Raw genomic sequence first — 10,098 nt, forward strand, 5'->3', positions numbered from 1 at the left:
AGAGAACTCAAATTTATCCACTTGAAAAAAGCCAACAATCCCATATATCAATGGGCAAGAGACATGAATAGAACCTTCTCTAAAGATGACAGATGAATGGCTAACAAACATATGAAAAAATGTTCATCATCTCTATATATTAGAGAAATGCAAATCAAAACAACCCTGAGATACCATCTAACCCCAGCGAGAATGGCCCACATCACAAAATCTCAAAACTGCAGATGCTGGTGTGGATGTGGAGAGAAGGGAACACTTTTACACTGCTGGTGGGACTTGAAACTAGTACAACCTTTCTGGAAGGAAGTATGGAGAAACCTCAAAGCCCTCAAGCTAGACCTCCCATTTGATCCTGCAATCCCATTACTGGGCATCTACCCAGAAGGAAAAAAATCTTTTTATCATAAGGACACTTGTACTAGACTGTTTATTGCAGCTCAATTTACAATTGCTAAAATGTGGAAACAGCTTAAATGCCCACCAACCCAGAATGGATTAACAAGCTGTGGTATATGTACACCATGGAATACTATTCAGCCATTAAGAAAAAATGGAGACTTTACATCCTTCGTATTAACCTGGATGGAAGTGGAAGACATTATTCTTAGTAAAGCATCACAAGAATGGAGAAGCATGAATCCTATGTACTCAATTTTGATATGAGGACAATTAATGACAATTAAGGTTATGGCGGGGGGAGGAAAGGCAGAAAGAGGGACGGAGGGAGGGGGGTGGGGTCTTGTTGTCTGCCACACTTTATGGGGGTAAGACATGATTGCAAGAGGGACTTTGCCTAACAATTGCAATCAATGTTCTGGCTTATTGTACCCTCAATGAATCCCCAAAAATAAATATAAAAAAAGAGAATATTTTGACTGCTGAACTACATGTGCATCATACTTTAATTATGATTTATATTTTTATGATAATTTGTTGACATCTCTCTACTCTCCTGCTGTCTTCATTCTTGCAGAATTTTACTTTTTTCATTCTTTCCCATCAATTTTGAGGAACTTGTTTTTTTTTCCCAGAAAAACTTGGGAAAAATTTTCTCTTTACTCTGTTTGCCCTCATGTATCAGTTTCCCATAGTGGCTGTAATAAATTATCATAAACAGGCTGGGTTAAAAAAAGAAATTTGTTTACTTATAGTTCTAAAAATCACTGGGCTAAAATCAAGGTGTTTGCAGACACATAATCTGGAAGTGTTAGGGGAGATTTTGCTTGTTGCTTCTCCCAGCTCCGAGTGTGCTATAGATATTTGCTCTAAATGTTTAGAGAACCTTCAGAATAGATAAGCAATAGAGAGCATTCAGAATAAGTCTTTTCTTGATTCTGATGATTGCCAGCATTCCCTGAGATGGGACATCACTCTAATCTCTGTTTCTTCTATCTGCCTGTCTCTGATAAGGACAGTTATGGTGACCTTTGACATTTAGGCCACATCTAGATAATTCAGGATAATCACATCTAACTACCTTAATTTAATCATATTTTCACACTTTACCATATGACATACAACACATGCACATATTAGTACAGTAGGCCTAATTCCTTATTTTGACCAGTTTGTTACAGTCCTTTGGGTGGTCAACTTGCAGTGGTTCTATTGTAATTTCTTTAATTTTTCCTGTGTTACTTTTTTCTTCCAAAATTTGGTGATTTTATTTATTAGATATCCTAGATCATCATCCATTTTCTTTCTTTTAAAAAAATTTTTTATTAAGTCATTTTTACATAGATCATAAATACATTTATGCCATTATGGGATTCAATATGTTGATTATTTGTACAAATTGGAGTGCTTACATCCTACTAATCAACATAGCTTTCACCTTATTTACCCAATTACAGCATTAAGACATTTGTGTTCTACACCTGATAGATCCAACTTGTACTTGCATTGTGCTCCATAGATTTGGTCCCCCTACAAACCCTCCCTGTATCAACCCTCCCTCTTCCCCACCCCTCTCCCTCCCTTTCCCTCTTTCATCCTAGGCTATAGCTGTGTTTCATTCTTCCATATGCAAGTGTGAGTGATTCTAAATTGGTTTCACAATAGTACTGAGTATACTGGATTTTTTTTCCATTCCTGAGGTACTTTACTAAGAAGAATATTTTCTAGCTCTATCCATGTAAACATAAAAGAGGTAAAGTTTCCATTTTTTTAATGCTGCATAGTATTCCATGGTATACATATACCACAATTTATTAATCCATTCATGGGTTGATGGGTACTTTGGCTTTTTCCAGGACTTGGCAAATATGAAGTGAGCTGCACTGAACAATCTGGTGCAAATATCTTTATTGCCAAATGATTTTTGGTCCTTTGGATATACACCTAGAAGAGGAATTTCAGGATCAAACAGCAGGTCTACATTTAGATCCCTGAGTGTTCTCCAAACTTTCTTCCAAAAGGAACATACTAGCTTGCATTCCCACCAGCAGTGCAGAAGTGTTCTCTTTTCTCCACATCCATGCCAACATCTGTAGTTTAGGGATTTTGTGATGTGGGCTACTCTTACTGGAGTTAGATGGTATCTCAGAGTAGTTTTGGTTTGTATTTCTCTGATGATAGAAGATGATGAGCATTTTTTCATGTGTCTGTAGACTGTGTGCCTGTCTTCCTCAGAGAATCTTCTGTTCATGTCTCTTGCCCACAATGAAATGGAATCAATTTTTTTTCATAGTAATAAGTTTGAGTTCTCTTTGGATTCTGCTTATTAGACCTTTGTCAGAAATATAGCTTGCAAAAATCATCTCCCATTCTGAGGGCTGTCTATTTGCTTTACTTAGTGTGTTCTTGGCAGTGCAGAAGCTTTTTAATTTGATCAGATCCCAGTAATGTATTTTTTTTTACCATTTCTTATTTTTATTTAACATTTAAAATATTCACAGATGGAGTAATATATTCAGACATCTCCATGGAAGATGTACCAAACAAAGCATACAGGCATTCCACAATTACAGAATTACATTATTTATGATTATGTGAATGTTTACCCTAGAGTTTATCCAGAAAACACCAGTTTAAAAAAAAAAAAAAGCTTTTGAGTGTTTCACTGGATTTCCTTAAAAAGTGAACTGCAAAGAATTTCAGGAAAGGTAACTGAATACTAATCATCACATTTGTTAAATTCTGAACTTTTATAGTACTCTTTTAATATACCTCTGTCAGGAACACTTAAATAATTAATACTCAATTCTTTCTCTTTTTCTCTCAATGGCCAGGATATACTTTATTTTTTTTTTTCCCCTTCAGTCTTTGTTTCTAAAGACATTATGTAAAAGAGGTGGATCACAGCATCTTGACTAGCCAATGAGGTAGAAGTATTCTTCGAAAGCTGTTCTTAGGCATTTATAAAGCAAAGCAAAAGAGAATAATCAAATAATACAAAGTTATTTTTCAGTGGTTGCTCTTTAAATAAAATGCTATGAGCACTGGAAATTGGCCAAATGCTGCTCATATTTTGTTACAAACAAAGAGGAAAAACCTATTAGAAAGCCCTGATACACAGTATATGGAAGGGTAAAAATCTGAGTATGGAATTAATTAAATCCATTTTGGCATTACAAGGAAGATATTCATCCCTCAAAATGCCAAGTTTTCTTCTTGGGAGAAATCTTATGAAAGTTTAAACAGAAAACTATAATACTCTACTCCTCCTTTTTAGTATAAGTTATTTTTTTCTTCTTTTAACCCGGTTCTCATCCTTTCCTACATACACACAGATTAATAATTTCACTATACAGCATATCCAGTAACATATTTCAATGACATTAGCATCAGCTTACCAACTGTGTCAGAGAAATACTACTTCATTAACAAAATGCTAAACAGCTAGAAAATGCCTAAATAGAATTCAGCACCATCTCTACATAAGCAGATGTTTCAAAATGTACACACTCCCTAATTCATACAAACTTAGGAAATTTACCCATCACTTCATCTTCGTCAAAATCAAAAGTTCTGTGTTCTAACTATTGTGTGCCAGAAATAAGAAATACTTGAAAAATCTATCTAATTAATAGGACACACATGTTCCCAAATAAAGGGGTTATCAATCATGTTTGTTTAAAATGTATATTTTGAACACACTAGAACTATTATTTGAAGACTACACTACAAATTTATTTTACCAATTTGCACCTATTAAGGTTACTGTTATATGCAGTAAAAAAGTTCTCTAAGAAATGTTTTTAAAAAAAGAAAAGAAAAGAATAGCTGCCAGAATAAGCTGGTAACTATGTGGCTTGGCAGATGGCTTTGAAATTAAATCCTGGGGTGGCGCCTGCGGCTCAAAGGAGTAGGGCACCGGCCCCATTTGCCAGAGGTGGCAGGTTCAAACCCAGCCCTGGCTAAAAACTGCCAAAAAAAAAAAAAAAAAAGAAATTAAGTCCTTAACAATTCTACTACAAAATACTTTAGACGTAGGAATCAAACTTAGCAAATAGCACAACTCTCTCATAATGGTAGCCCTTAATGGCAGTAACCATCTGAGATTTACTACCAAAAATAATTTCTCAATTAGAACTTTTTACATCTTTAAACCTTTCTTTTTACTATTCTATCTAGAATTGTATCCTATTGATGTTATAAAAATCTCAAAATATCATGTGTATATCACCCAGTTAAACAAGAATTCTTTTCACTGCCACTCTCTTTCATTTGTCATGGTTCCCTTTACAAACATTATTTTTCTAAGGCACACCATGCCCTATTTATTGCTGTAAAGCCCCTGAAATCTGTGCCTCAATCTGTCTGCTTCATCATCAAGTTTAATGAAAACCACTTAATGAACACCTGCTAAAACTTAGTAACATTATGTCTAGAACGCCATTACCCAGTAGATGAACTGCAAAATAACCAAGTCTACTGATGCAAAAACCAAAGAACACCAGGATATGCTTGATATGCTCTTTCCCTACAAACTACCTATATTACCTACTATGACAATAAAGCTCAGTGACATGTCTGGCTACAGAAAACCTATACTCAATGTTATAAAATAAAATGTTAGGCCAGTAAGCATTCACAATTTTTATTAAATCCCAGTCTAATTTAATAATATCTGATTTTATAGACATCATCCCATGGTGAACATATTTAATAAGTGAAAGAAAAACAAACATCTCACCTAAGTCATTATTTTCTGCAGACTAAGCAATAAGATAACCACGCAGAACACTATGTAATAGCATACACTTGCTCAGAGTTTTCATACAAGCCGTGTCGCTTATCAAACTATTATCTGCTAACATTTTAATACAGTAAGTTTAGTGATTGCAGTTCTCATGTAACTACTTTATTGACATAACACTTTGACAGTTTCACTAATTTGCAAATCAGAATATATTCGAGGAAAACAGTGAAGAGTAAAATGAAAACTGAGCATAAAAATTTATTAAAAGAAAATGAAGTAAATAAGAAAAAGAGTGAAATATCCTTGGAATGGAAAAGTCAAACAAGTCTATAAATATTTGCTGGAACAGAACAGATCAGGTATGGATTTCACAAACCAAAAGTTGATAAACTCAATGCAATACAAATCCTTCTTACTGTAAAGGCTGAAGTGAAACTAAAAGGTCTATAAAATTGTTACTCTGGGCCTTAAACATTACTAACTCTTCTGATCAAAAAAGGCCACAACAGTTGAGATTGTAGTTTTACATTTTATTATTTTACATGGGTTGTGGGCACAAAGCAATTCTCCTTAATAAAGTTGACAATTAGTTTCACTCAGAACATTTTTAATAATGCACATTAAAAAAAGTATTCATCTTACAAATTATTCTGCAATCCAAACATACAAGAGCCGGAGCACATTTAGAAAACAAAGCCGATGTAAAAAGGCAGATTAAAACATCTAGAACAGTACAGGTTTTGTATGGCTCGGATTTTACAGTTTTCTTTTCTTTTTTTTTATTAAATCATAACTGTATACATTGATATGATCATGGAGCATCATACACTCGCTTCATAGACCATTTGACACAGTTTTATCACAATGGTTAACATAGCCTTTCCGGCGTTATCTCAGTTACTGTGCCAAAACATTTACATTCTACATTTACCAAGTTTCGCAAATACCCCTCTAAGATGCACCACAGGTATGATATACTGCATCATCAATGTCAGAAATCTGTTCCATCAGCTGGCTCCACTGCTCCAGATTTAAAGAAATCTTTCCTTTCTAGTTTCATTTCACCTTCTGGATCCATCCAATATTCTCTAATATCAATAAGAACTTTCCCTTTAAAACCCTGAACACTAACGTACCTCATTTTCCCAATCTGAAACATGTTATCATCTCTGCTGCTGCTTCTCTGTTTGGAATATGACAGAGCTCTTGAAGTTTCACCAGTCTTTTGCTTCTTCACAGGTTTTCCTAGAGCAACTTGCTTTTTCCTCTTTAACTTTTTGTCAACTTCACTGTCTGAATCACTGCCAGAAGAGCTTGAAGAAACAAGTTCCTTTGATTTCGGCATTGCTCTGCTCCTGCAGTCTTGCACCCTCCTGCTAGCTCGCTTGCGACTCCCAGAAATGTTTTTTTGATGTTGCTTCAATTGCCCGGGGTGTCTTCCTCATGAAGTATTCTCCCAGGCCAATTTTTTCAAGTGTTTCCCCTGCACGCTAAGAATTTTTATAGTTTCATGTCTTAAGTTTAAGTCCTTTAATCAGTGAGAGTCAATTTTTGTTAGAGGAGAAAGATGTGGGTCCAGTTTCAGTCTTTTACAGGTCGCCAGCCAGTTCACCCAGCACCATTTATTGAATAGGGAATATTTTCCCAATTTATATTTTTAAAGGCTTATCAAAAATCAAATGATGATAAGCGTCTGGGTTTACCTCTTGGTCTTCAATTCTGTTCCCTACATCTACTTCTCTATTTTTGTGCCAATACCATGCTGTTTTGATCACTATTGATTTATAGTATAGTCTGAATTCTGGAAGTGTGATTCCTCCCAATTTATTTTTTTTTCTTTATTACTATTTTCTTTTTTTGAACTTTTTGGCTGGGGCTTGGTTTGAACCCACCATCTCCAGCATATGGGGCCAGCGCCCTACCCCTTTGAGCCATAGGTGTTGCCCACTGATTTATTTTTATTTCTGAGTAATGTCTTGGCTATGCAAGGTTTTTTCTGTTTCCATATAAAATGAAGTACTAATTTTTCCTGGTCTTTAAAGTATGACAGAGCTGCTTTAATAGGTATCACATTAAATCTGTAGATTGCTTTAGGTAGTATAGACATTTTAACAATGTTGGTTCTTCCCAGCCATGAGCATGGTATATTTTTCCATTTCTTAACATCTTCAGCTATTTCTATTCTCAGAGTTTCATAGTTCTCTTTATAGAGATCTTTCAGGTCCTTAGTTAGGTACACTCTCAGATATTTCATCTTCTTTGGCATGATTGTAAAGGGAATAGAGTCCTTGATTGTTTTTTCCTTTGACTATTGTTGGTGTATATAAAGGCTACAGATTATGAGTGTTAATTTTGTATCCTGAGATGTTACTATATTCCTTGTCACTTCTAGGAGTTTTGTAGTTGATTCCCTGGGGTTTTCCAGATATATAATCATATCATCTGTGAAGAGTGACAGTTTGATCTCCTCTGGTTCTATTTGGATCCTGTTGATTGCCTTCTCTTGCCTGATTGCAGTGGCTAAGACTTCCATTACAATGTTAAAAAGCAGTGGAGACAGTGGGCATCCTTGCCTGGTTCTTGGTCTGAGTGGAAATGATTTCAATTTTACTCCATTCAGTATGATATTGGCTGTGAGTTTGCTATAGATGGCCTCTATCAGTTTAAGAAATGTTCCTTCTATACCTATTTTCTTAAGCGTTCTGATCAAGAAAGGATGCTGGATATTGTCAAAAGCTTTTTCTGCATCAATTGAGAGAATCATATGGTCTTTGTTTTTTAATTTGTTTATGTGATGTATTATATTTATGGATTTACGTATATTGAACCATCCTTGGGACCCTGGGATGAAACCCACCTGGTCGTGATGTATAATTTGTTTGATGTGTTGTTGGATTCTGTTTGCTAGGATCTTATTGAATATTTTTGCATCAATGATCATTAGAGATATTGGTCTATAATTTTCTTTTCTTGTTGGGTCTTTTCCTGGTTTGGATATCAGGGTGATATTTGCTTCATAGAATGTGTTGGGAAGTATTCCTTCTTTTTCTATGTTTTGGAAAAGGTTGAGTAATATAGGTACTGGTTCCTCTTTAAAGGTTTGGTAGAATTCTGACATAAAGCCATCTGGTCCTCGGCTTTTCTTTTTGGGGAGATTTCTTATAGTTGATGCTATTTCAGAATTTGTTATAGGCCTGTTCAACATTTTCTCTTCTTTCTGGATAAGTCTAGGAGGGTGGCATGTTTCCAAGTATTGATCTATTTCCTTCAGATTTTCATACTTCTGAGAGTAGAGTTTTATGTAGTATTCATTAAGGATTTGTTGAATTTCTGAGGAGTCTGTTGTTATTTGACCTTTATCATATCTGATTGATGAAATTAGGGATTTTATTCTTCTACTTCTGGTTAGGTTAGCCAAAGGTTTATCTATTTTATTGACCTTTCCAAAAAACCAACTCCTTGATTGGTTGATCTGTTGTATGATTCTTTTGTTTTCAATTTTATTTACTTCTTCTCTAATTTTAGTTATTTCTTTTCTTCTACTGGGTTTAGGGTGGGAAAGTTCTTCCTTTTCCAGTTGCTTGAGGTGTCCCATTATGTTGTTGACTTCCTCTCTTTCGGTTCTCTTGAGGAAGGCTTGCAATGCTATAAATTTTTCTCTTAGGACTGCCTTTGTGGTATCCTAGAGGTTCTGATAGTTTGTGTCTTCATTATTGTTTTGTTCCAAAAAATTGTTAATTACCTTCTTGATCTCATCTATCACCCAGCTATCATTCAGCATGGGGTTATTTAGTTTCCATGTTTTTGTATGTGTACGCAGATTCCTGTTGTTACTGAATTCAACTTTTATTACATGATGGTCTGAGAAAATACAAGGAATGATTTCTATTCTTTTAAATTTTCTGAGGTTAGGCTTGTGACCTAAGATGTGATCAATTTTTGAGGATGATCCATGGGCTGATGAAAAGAATGTGTATTCAGTTTTGTTAGGATGAAATGTTCTGTAGATGTCTGTTAGATTCAAGTATTGAATGGTTAAGTTTAAGTCTAAAATTTCTTTGCTTAGCTTCTTTTTGGAGGATCTATCCAACACTGCCAAAGGAGTGTTTAAGTCTCCAACAATTATGGTGCTGGAGGAAATCAAGTTGGTCTTGTCAGTTAGTCTCTCTTATAAATTGAGGTGCATTCTGGTTGCATGCATAAATGTTAATAATTGAAATCTCATCATGTTGAGCGTTGCCCTTAACAAATAAGAAGTGATTATCATTATCTTTCCTTTCTTTTATTGGTTTAAAGCTTATTGTATCTGCAAATAAAATGCAAAACCTGCTTTTTTTCTGATTTCCATTTGCCTGAATTATAAATGACCTTCCCTTCACCATGAGTCTATGTTTATCTTTTAATGTAAGGTGAGATTCTTGAATGCAGCAGATGTCTGGCCTGAGTTTTTGTATCCAGTCATCCCACCTCAGATCTTTAGAGGGCAATTTAACCCATTCACATTAATTGAGAGTATTGATAAGCCAGATAACATTTTGGGTATTGATTTTTCAAAAATCCAGTGGAAATTTTTAATCCTTTTGCCACTATATGGAAGTTGGAATTTGATTAAAAGTTTCTGAGTGAGTTTACTTTGGTGGTGGAGGATTTTGTTGTTCATTATGGAAGTTGTGTCTGAGAATATTCTGGAGAGCTGGTTTAGTGATGGCAACTTTCTTCAACATGTGCATGTCATTAAAGTATTTAATTTCTCCATCATATATGAAACTCAGTTTAGCTGGATACAGGATCCTGGGTTGAAAGTGATTTTGTTGAAGGAGATTAAATGTCGATGACCACCCTCCTCTAGCTTGAAAGGTTTCAGTGGAGAGATCTGCAGTCATTCTAATGTTCTTCCCCTTGTAGGTTATGGTTTTCTTACATCTTACAGCTTGCAGAATCTTCTCCTTCATATT

The 10,098-nt window shown here is 35.0% G+C and overlaps 1 pseudogene; it reads right to left on the reverse strand.

Annotated features, from left to right (window-relative positions):
• Window positions 1–6,094: 6,094 nt before the first annotated feature.
• Window positions 6,095–6,536, reverse strand: LOC128563334 (activated RNA polymerase II transcriptional coactivator p15-like; annotated as a pseudogene).
• Between the last annotated feature and the right edge of the window lie 3,562 nt (window positions 6,537–10,098).

This window comes from Nycticebus coucang, chromosome 13 (assembly GCF_027406575.1).
Source record: "Nycticebus coucang isolate mNycCou1 chromosome 13, mNycCou1.pri, whole genome shotgun sequence".
NCBI lineage: Eukaryota > Metazoa > Chordata > Mammalia > Primates > Lorisidae > Nycticebus > Nycticebus coucang.